The sequence below is a fragment of the Bombus vosnesenskii genome, unplaced genomic scaffold (genome assembly GCF_011952255.1).
Source record: "Bombus vosnesenskii isolate JDL3184/JDL3185 unplaced genomic scaffold, Bvos_JDL3184-5_v1.1 scf7180000014006, whole genome shotgun sequence".
Lineage (NCBI taxonomy): Eukaryota > Metazoa > Arthropoda > Insecta > Hymenoptera > Apidae > Bombus > Bombus vosnesenskii.
In genome coordinates this window covers 35513-45428 of record NW_022883325.1, presented here as the reverse complement: position 1 = coordinate 45428, position 9916 = coordinate 35513, and the positions used below count along the sequence as shown (strand labels likewise).

General features: G+C 37.3%; 1 non-coding gene across 1 annotated transcript; it reads right to left on the bottom strand.

Moving 5' to 3' along the window:
* Positions 1-7173: 7173 nt before the first annotated feature.
* On the bottom strand, positions 7174-7365 carry LOC117239450. Its single transcript, XR_004494451.1, has one exon. It is a non-coding gene; the product is annotated as a U2 spliceosomal RNA (small nuclear RNA).
* Positions 7366-9916: the final 2551 nt, after the last annotated feature.

The window sequence follows — 9916 nt, the reverse complement described above, 5'->3', positions numbered from 1 at the left end:
CGCGAAATCGCATGTATTCGTCAGGAACTACGAATGAGTCTATGTCGATTTTCGCGTTTTGAATCGTGATCGTCGCGCGAGCCACCTTGTTCGCCATCACCGTTTATTCCACGAATATTCGAAGCAGTGCATCCGCGATAACTTTCGTTGCAATACCAAATACCCGAGATATATGGACTAGAGTCCATACTCGTTTGGAGTATAGATACTCGTTTTCCGTTGACATATATGCTAATTTCGTACAAATCTCACGCAGATTCCATACCGTTAAAGTAATAATTAACATACCTAAAGTAAATATTAATATATTATATAGTAATAATTATAAAGTAATAATTAATAATACATGAAGTATTAACGAATACCGAACACATTCATTCATTCGATACATACGCGGCGCTCATCTCATGACGTTTTCCGGTTGTGTTCCTCTCTTTCATTCCTCGCTCGTACAATACAGAATTACACACATCTATTTTCTAACACATACGATCGAGAATATTTGCCTGTTTACAAATATCACTCTTCTTTTCGAGCATACGGCATCGCCTCGAGAGGTGTCCTATTTATCTGCATCGGTAGCACTTCACGCTGGTTATTGATAGCCGCTCTCTTCTTCCCTTCTCGACTGTCACCTGTCGTTCCTTCTCCTTCTGACGGTCTCCGTTGATGATCGATGGACGCGGGGTTTTCATCCTCCTTCGACACTAGACGATCCCGCGCCACTCGCTCGCGCTACGCTGAGGGTATTCATGAACGCGTATGTACTGTGAAGGACTTAATTTAAGGTACCCTTAAGTGTTATCGCTCTCTCTTCCCACAATCGAGAGTGACGAAGACCCGGCGGCCGTTCCAGGTGTTCGAGCTTTACATTTTCTTATAAATCGTAATTTGTAAGATACGTACTTAACATAGTATCATGTACAATCCAACTACACGATTTTCTTGCCTTGCGACTTCCTTACGATACATCGATATAATAATATATGTTTTTTTTATTCAATTATTTACATTTTACAATTTGTCCACTAGGACATTTGGTAAAATATTATAGCTTAGTGGTATAATAATATAACATGTGGATGGCTACCCCCAGTGGGATACCATCTTCGAATTTGATTGATTTATTTCTTTAGTGTGGTGAGTGTTTGTATATATTTTTAGTTTGTTTTCTATGCTTAGTTTGGATTTTCGATTTGTTAGCCAATACATTTGTCTCCTTGCTATCTGTATTTTGTCTATTATTGCTTTAATATGCTGTTTCCATGTGAATCGTGTATCTAAGTGGAGTCCTAGGTATTTGACTTGCCTTGTTTGTATTATGTGTGTGCCATTTAGTATAATGTTTGGTGGTATCTGTTTTCGCAGTGTGAATGTGACGTGTTTGCATTTATCCGGGTTTGCTTTAATTTGTTTAGCTTAAAGCCAATTTTCTATTTTTGTGATATGTCCTTGTAGTAATGTAACTGTTGTTGCTGGGTTAGTGTGCCTGACTAGTACAGCTGTGTCATCCGCGAATGTTAGTATTTTGCTATTGTTAGTTTTTGGTATGTTGGCCGTGTATAATGTGTATAAAATTGGTCCTAGGACGCTTCCTTGCGGAACTCCTGCCTTGATTTCTTTAGCTTCCGAGTATGTGTCTTTGATTTTTACTATGAAAGTTCTGCTGCTTAAGTATGATTTGATTAATTGGTATATCTGCCCCGGGAACTGCTCCCTGATTGATTGAAGTAGGCTAGTGTGGTTTATTTTATCGAATGCTTTTTTGATGTCCATAAAGAGTGCTGTGCAATATTGTTTTGTTTCCAGCGCCTGTAAGATTTCATTGACGAGTCTGTGCGTTTGTTCTATTGTGAAGTGTTTGTTTCTGAATCAGAATTCGTGATCCGGTATTAGATGGTTCTTCTCTATTATTGGTTTTATCCGGTCGTAGATTATTTTCTCTAGTATCTTGGAGAACACCGGAAGTAGTGAGATTGGTCGGTAGGACTTGGTTTCGTGTGGGTCCTTGCCTGGTTTGGGTATCATTATGATTTGTGCCAGTTTCCAAGCTTTTGGAAAGTATTGTATTCTTAGTATTGCGTTTACTATTATTCTGATTTGTCTTATCGCTTTTGGCGGAAGGTTTTTCAAGATTTTGCCGTTAATTAGGTCGATTCCTGGTGCTTTGTTATTTTTTGTTTTCTCAATTATGTTTCTGATTTCTTGTGCTGTTGCTTTGGGTATGGCGTAGTGGTTGTCAGTTGGTGTACTAGTAGTTAGCGCATCCTCGTCCATATGACTATTGTGGTTGCTGTTGTTGATGTTATGTGGGGTGAATGTGTTGCATAGGTGGTTGGAGAATTCTTCAGCTTGCTCTTCGTTGCTCCTTGCCCATGTGTTGTCTGCTCTTTTGATTGCTGGTACCATTTTTATTGTCTTCTTTATTTTTTTTTTTTTTTTTTTGTGGCTTTCCATAGGGAGTAGTTGTAGTTCTCGTGAGCAGATAGTGACTCGATGAACTTTGTGAACTCGCTGTTGTTGTGCTCTTTTATTTTGTTTTTTATTTCTTTTGCAAGTTTGTTTAGGTGTTTTTTGTTTTCTTTTGTTCTGTGTTTTTGCCATTTTGCTTTCGCTTTTCTTTTTTCTCTAATTTTTTCGAGGATGTCTAGTGGAACTGTTTTTGTTTGTCTGTTGGTTGTTTCAGGTATAGTGGTTGCCCTTGCTGCTTCTTGGATAGTTTCTGTGAATGTTGTTACTGCTCGATCGATGTGTTCAGGTGTTTTCAGTGGGATGTTGCAGCTGATTTTGCTTTCTATTATTTCTTTGAATATTTGCCATTTGGTGGTTTTATTGCATAGCTTCTCTGTGCTGCTGTAAATTATTGGTTCGTTTCTGCATGTAATTATTATGGGCGTATGGTCGAAGGTAAGCTTGAGGCTGGGTGCTATGTTTAGTTTATTTGCGTTTAGTCCCTTTGTAACTGCAAAGTCTAGCAGGTCAGGTATTTTGCTCAGGTCTGTCGGCCAGTATGTCGGTCTTCCTGTGGATGACATATTGAGGTTATTGTTTCTAATGTAGTTTTCTAAAGTTCTACCTCGTGGTGTAGTGATTCTTGATCCCCATAGTGTGTGCTTTGAGTTATAGTGTCCAGCTGCAATATACTTGTCACCTATGTGTCGAAAGTACTCTTCCCACATTTGCATTGTGATTTTGTGTCGCGGCAGTACTTATACTGCTGACAACTGCAGTTGGTTGCTGTTAGTCTGTACGGTAACGGTGGTTGCTTGTATATGTTCCTTACTGACTTGGCTGTGTAGGTGATGTTTAATGTCGTTTTTTATTACTACTGCCGCCCCTCCGTGTGCTTTCCCTGAGGGATGCTTGGTGTCGTATATGGTGTAGTGCGGTATTTTTATATAGCTTTTTGTTGTGAGGTGTGTTTCTGAGACGAGTAGTATACCGATGTTGTTGCTATACAGGAATGTTTTAGTTTCTAGGGCCCTTTGTTGTAGGCCGTTAGAGTTCCAGGCTGCTATTTTAAGCGTGTCTATTTTTATTTTTTGCTCATCATGTTAGTAAGTAATTGTAACATGACTGTTATCTGCTGTGTTTGCTGTCTGCGGAGTTCGTTTTGTTCGCTTATCATTTTTGTGAGTATTTCGGTGTTTTTTTATGGAATGTTTTATTAACTCTTTGATTTCTATAGCGTCGTTGCTGTGGTTGTTATGTTCTTGATTGTCTAAGGGTGACGACCGGTTGACTACTTGCGCGTAGTTTCGGTTTCTAGCGGTGTTGGTGTTAGTGTGTTTATCGTTCCTTGCGTGCTGTGTATTTGGTGTTGACGTAGGTTCTGTGCTGTCCTGTTGCGCGTGGAAATTGTTGTGTGTCCTGTTACGAAGCGGCGGAAAAAGTTTACCTTGAAGTTGATTTCTTACTGGACAGCCTTTGTAACCCGCTGGGTGATTTCCACCGCAATTGTAACATTTTACGTCGTTTATTTTCCCCGTGTGTGGGCAGTTCGCTGTTAGGTGCTTTTCTGCGCAGTTGACACACGCCGGGTTCCTGTTGCAGTAATTTTTAGTGTGTCCATATTGTTGACACCGCATACATTGTGGTATGTCTTTTTTATGTCTGGGTGGCTCGACTGTGATTATTGTGTTCGAGATCTTTTTAATTTCAAATATTTCTTTGTTGTTGCTTTTCGGTTCTAGCTCTATTAGGAATAGCGGTAGCGGTTGCTTAGTGTCAAATTTGGTTATATTGTTGATCGTTCTTGCCTGGTGTCCGATCTTGGCCAATTCCTCGCATATTTTGTTTGTATTTGTTTTAGGGTGTAGACCTCTGATTACTGCTTTGTAGCTCTTGTCGGATTTGGGTTGGTAAGTGTGATACCCAGCGTTCTTTTCCTTTAGCGCTTTAGTTACTTTCCTGTAGGTTTCTAGGGTATTAGTTTGTACTTTTACCTGGTCCAGTTTGAGCTGTTTGATAGTGTAGTTTTCTTTTCCTGCCGTGCTGTTTAGCAGATCAATGAGGGGGTCCATTATTTATGCGTCTATGTAGATTGGTGGTGGCTTGGGAGTGTGTGCTCTTGGTTTTTCTGTAGGGTCTGTGTCCATCTCTTCTGTCAGTGAGCTGAAGGAGTTTTGTATAGGAATTTCTTGTAGCCATTGTTGTCTTTCTGTTTCTGTGGTCCTCCTATCGTTTGTGTTTGTGTTTATTTTTCTTTTTTTGCTGGGAGTTACAATCTTCCAGCTTTCGTTATGTTGTGGTAGATCCTTGTTGGTATTGCTCTTTACGTCGTCTTCTTGTATTATTTCCATTTCTATTTCTTTTGTATTTGTATTTGAGCAGTCCAGTACTTCACTTCTTGTTTTAATTGGGCTCTGTTGGTCTACTGCCCTGTTTATAGCGTATGTTTGTCCTTTGTTCAGTATTCTTATTGTTGGTATCTTTTGGATGTTTTCCATCATCGATTGGTTCTGTTGCACGTCCCTTCTTTCACTCTTGTCGCACTTACGGAGGCACTAGTTTTCACGTCCGCATAGCTCGGCTGCTTGGGCAGAACTGATAATAATATATGTGGCTCGGTTTTAGTCAGCAAAAACTCATCAATGCGTTAGTGGAATTTTTATTAACGAAAAATTTAAAATTAAAAGATTTCGTCGATGCATTAGTGTTTTATCTCCCCGATATGACGGCGAAATGTGTGGCTCCGCTGTACAACTATATCAAGTGTCCGAGATAAGACCGCATTGAATATTTACTGAAACGAATGATTTGAATGAACGATCGCTATATTTGTTACGACTTTTCTGTGAATGTTCGTGATGCATGTGGAATTTTTCTGTGCATACTCGCAAAGGGAACAACAGCTGTGCGTGTATAAACATTGTTCATATTTACTTTTGTTTATTAATATTAATTTAATTTTGTTTATTAATTTTGTTCATTAATATTAATAATTACTTATGGAGACAAAGCATTGGGGGTTGCATTACTCCTCTGTATTCGGGAATTCCATAGGGCGATTTTCGATATGTTGTTATGGATTTCGTCGCGCAGGATCATTTACGTCGCCGAATATCACAGTTTTCTTCTGTACGGCTTATATAAGGTAAACTGCCGCCCATGTGTCGTTCGGTTTGAGAATCATTGTACAACCTGCTGATATTGATTGAGTCATTTCGAATCTGTATATATGACGACAATCTCTTAAAAATCTTGATCAATCTTAAATCTTAATGGGTCTTGAGTGTTTAAAGTCTCTTGAGTCTCAATTGCCTCGGAAATTTGATTGCAGGATATTCGACTCTCGGTTTGAGGATTAGTATCGGTTATATATGAAATCATTACTCTATTTGTCATTCGATGAAGACACGCCTATATTTTAGATTGAACTCCTCAAGACTGATCAACAGTAACAAAATGAAAGAAAAAAATATCGCCGTCTATTCATACTAAACAAATGCTTGCTATATTATTTTCTCATTTGTATTACTATCTATGTTTAAAGATAATTTACTGTTAGTATGTTAAATAATTTTTGCTGTCACATACTAGACACATGCACTTATTTTTCGTAATAATCTAATAATTTGGCAGTGTAAATGATGTTTACGACGTAGTAGAGGCTCTACGGCTACGGTTCTGCGCGATTTATCTTACGAAACAAATAAAAATGAAATGGTGAAAAAAATTTGGCGAAATTGTTTCGATACTAAGAATCAAATGCCCCTTACTACTCGATGTTCGAACTGACCTAGTTTAGTCTGTGTAACAAGATTTGTTAGCGAAGACACACATTTTGGTCGATTCTTTAACGCAGCGTCATAAAGTACATCATGCAATATGTAAAAAGTTAAAAATATTTTCTGCGTAAAAATAACATATTTGCACAAAATATTACACATTCGATTGAAATTCTTTATTTATTAATTACTTGACACGTAGCCAACCGCGCGCGCCAGAGCAAGCTATACGCATCTCACAGCACTAGACAAGCCAATCTATACGCTGTCCAAGTAACAAGGACTAATATTCACTAATTGCAAAACAAAGAAGTCTAAAAATTATTTAAGTGGTCAATTATATTTTGCGGTAATGATTTTGTTTAACGATTTCACATATTGTTCATACAAAACATGAAATTAAAAGTATAAAAAGTATAGGTAAAATTAAAAACATTAAAGATGACTAAAGATAAATAACACGATTTGAACGTGAAATTAAAAATTCATAATGCGTTTTAATATCTTTTTACAGTGTGGTACCGTTCGATTATAACTTTATTTAGTCATAATTGATAGTGTAACTTTTTAATTAATTTTAACACCACTGAATCGGTGTCTTTTATTATATACTGTACTTTATAAAATCAGAAAAGTGCCGCAATTAATTGGGAACAAATCCAAGTAAACAATAGCTGATAATATAAATAACTAATAAAAAACAAGAAAAGAAAACACGTTGCTAAAATCAAAAAGAGAGATCTTCCCGTTCGATCGCGAAGCGATGTTCTTCATAGACGGGCGAAATCACCGTTCCGTTGGCTAAGTGTTAATTAATAACAATTTATATTAAGCAATATTCAGATCCAATAAAGTCGCAGTGATATAGTATTCAGTTATCACCAATCATAAAATAATGTTAATAATAAATTAAAAAGCCGTCTGTTATATGCTTATATATATGCATTATCGAGCCAATCCTAGCGGTACTGCAAAGCTAGGTCGACTCACGACAGAGGTGAAGCAAGCTCCTATCCTCCGTCAGATTCCAAAAATCAGTTTAATATTCTGACTTCCCAATGGGAAGTGTATCAGATATTAAGCTGATAAGAACAGATACTACACTTTGATCTTAGCCATAAGGCCGAGAAGCGATAAAAATTTCAACTTTGTCTACGAATATAACATCTCTATCTCCTAAATTTCCCAGCGAGAATCGGCATCTTGAAAAAACCACCTAGCGGTGGTATCTTCAAATACTCTAGCCTGATCTCGCTATACTGACATTTAGCGACTTTCGGCGTACGGTCTATTCCGTCCGTGAAGCGTGATTTTCCGTCTTCTTATATACCATGAACAACGTCGATCTTCTTGTGATGGCAAAATTACAAGAGTATCCTGAAGCTCAAGTTTGTAGATGACAAAATTCATTTTAATATTCGTTTGAATCTCATCCTATATTTTGCTCGCAGACTTTGGTAACAAAGCGTGCCTTTGTTCCTTCTTTCTCTTTTGTGTCTAATTCCGTAAAATATTAGCTCTCTAATGAAATTAACTATAGATAAGTCATTTAAGTCTCAGTCGTAGAACCGCGTCTCAGAAACTGCGAATCTGTCATCGTAGTGTAGTATCGTAAATATAATAATATTAGTTTATTAATAATGAATGGATTAGACAGAAAACAATGGTTACTTAACATGAAATAATCGTGACGACGTATTATAATTAATTTACAACTCTCTTCAACACAGATTCAACTCTCTCTCAACAACGCTAACAACACTATCTCGACGACGCAATTGTCACGTAAAATAACAAAATAAAAAAGGAATTTGAGGTAAAAAATAAAAAAAAGAAAACTTTATTTTTTTTCTAACATCAATACACTTTACAATCTACTTCCGAACTCTAGGCGTGACTTTTTAAGACTGACTCTTATGATTTTACTTTCGATCGGATCCGATTACTTTCTTTTGTCATCCCTCAACATCCCCACCGTCCATGCATTTGCTAGGCGTCCGCGATCGTTGCCACGTGCTCTTTCTTCTAGAACCTTCGGTGGAAGGACCGTTGGGATGTTGATGGTTCATTAGGCACTTCAGCGATATACATTGTCGCCGAGTGCCGCCACATCTTTATCTCTATCGTCAGTCCGTCGGATGTGAAGTATGCCGGTCGTGACATACCCCCCTGGTTAGATTGATCTTGGTCCTCTAAGATCGTAGTAGAATGGAATTATTTAAATGTAGATCAAAGGATATGTTTACGCTTATTTTTTCAGGGATCGCTATGAATTGATTTTCTGCATGTGATGGTACAAAAGTTATTTCGTTAATCTTAAATATAGCAATTTTACAATATTTGTTAGTGTTCGAGAAGCTAATAATTTCAGAGGCGTAATCATGTTGTAGTTTTCGATCGTGAATTGGTTGGGTTTGTTTACAAAGCGTAATTCCTATCCCGTGAATTTAAGGCAACTAATTAAGGGTATTGTTACTAGTGCTAGGGTCAGCATTATCCTGAAAAAAGTACGCTTTCAATCGGTTACCATGTATCTTTTTCTTAGCATTGTCGATAGAAATAATGTAATAAGGAGTTTTCACATCGTTAATCCTGTAGGGTCCTAACCATTCAATGTCCAACTTATCTCTTTTATGGTCGTTGTGGATTAAAACAAAGTCTCCTTTCCTAAACACAGTCTGCGTTTTAACAATCTTTCTTTCTTGGTCTCGCTTGTATCATTGCTTATTCTGAATAAGTGTTTTGTGAGCTGTTTCCCAATATTTATTCAACTGTTTTTGCCAAAGTGAGTACATATCATCATAGGTAAGTGTGGGAAATTTGGATATTGCGGAAGGTAAGTTAGCTTCTCGCCCAAAGGTCAATTCAAAGGGAGAGAATCCTGTTCCTTCATGTTTCGCGGTGTTGTACCCTAAACAAATGAAATTAAGTACTTCATCCCATTCTTTGTCATTGTCGTGTAATGCAGTACGAATTAAATCTTTAACTGAGGCATGCGTTCTTTCGAGGGATCCGTTACTTTGTGGGTGAAATGAAGTTGTTTTGATGTGTTTGATTTTAAAAGCTTCTTCAAATTTCGTCATTAAATCACTAACAAAATTTTGTCCCTGATCTGTTAGGATCGTTTTTGGTGCCGAAAATATATAAATATAGTGTTCAATGAGCGCGTCAATTATGGATTCAGTTCGTTGCGTTTTAAGGGGAACTAGTATCAAATATTTCGTAAGTTCATCGTGTATTGAAAGTATGTATTGGTTTCCGCGTTTGGTTTTCGTCATCGGTCCTATGATGTCCATAGCGATTTTGTCGTTAGGGTTAAGTGGCGTGTCTGAGATTTGTGGGGATTCTTTGGGTCTGATACGTGTTAGTTTCTCCTTTTGACATGTGTCGCATGTTTTCACAAAGTTTTCTACTCTTTCTAAAAGTCCGGAAATTTTGAATTTATCCTTGATCCGTTGATACGTTTTCTGTATCCCTAAATTGTAAATGTCCTACGGTGTCGTTATGGTTTTCCTTTATTGCTTGTATTATTTCGTTTTCGTCTAGTTTTAAGATGGGATTAGGTGCATAAGTAATTTTCTTGTACGTGTCGTTAAAATATATTAGCATGAGTTTAATCTGTGTTTTCTCTAATTCAATGAAATCGCTATTTCCTATGCCGATTTTTGTTGTATCTTTAAGAATTT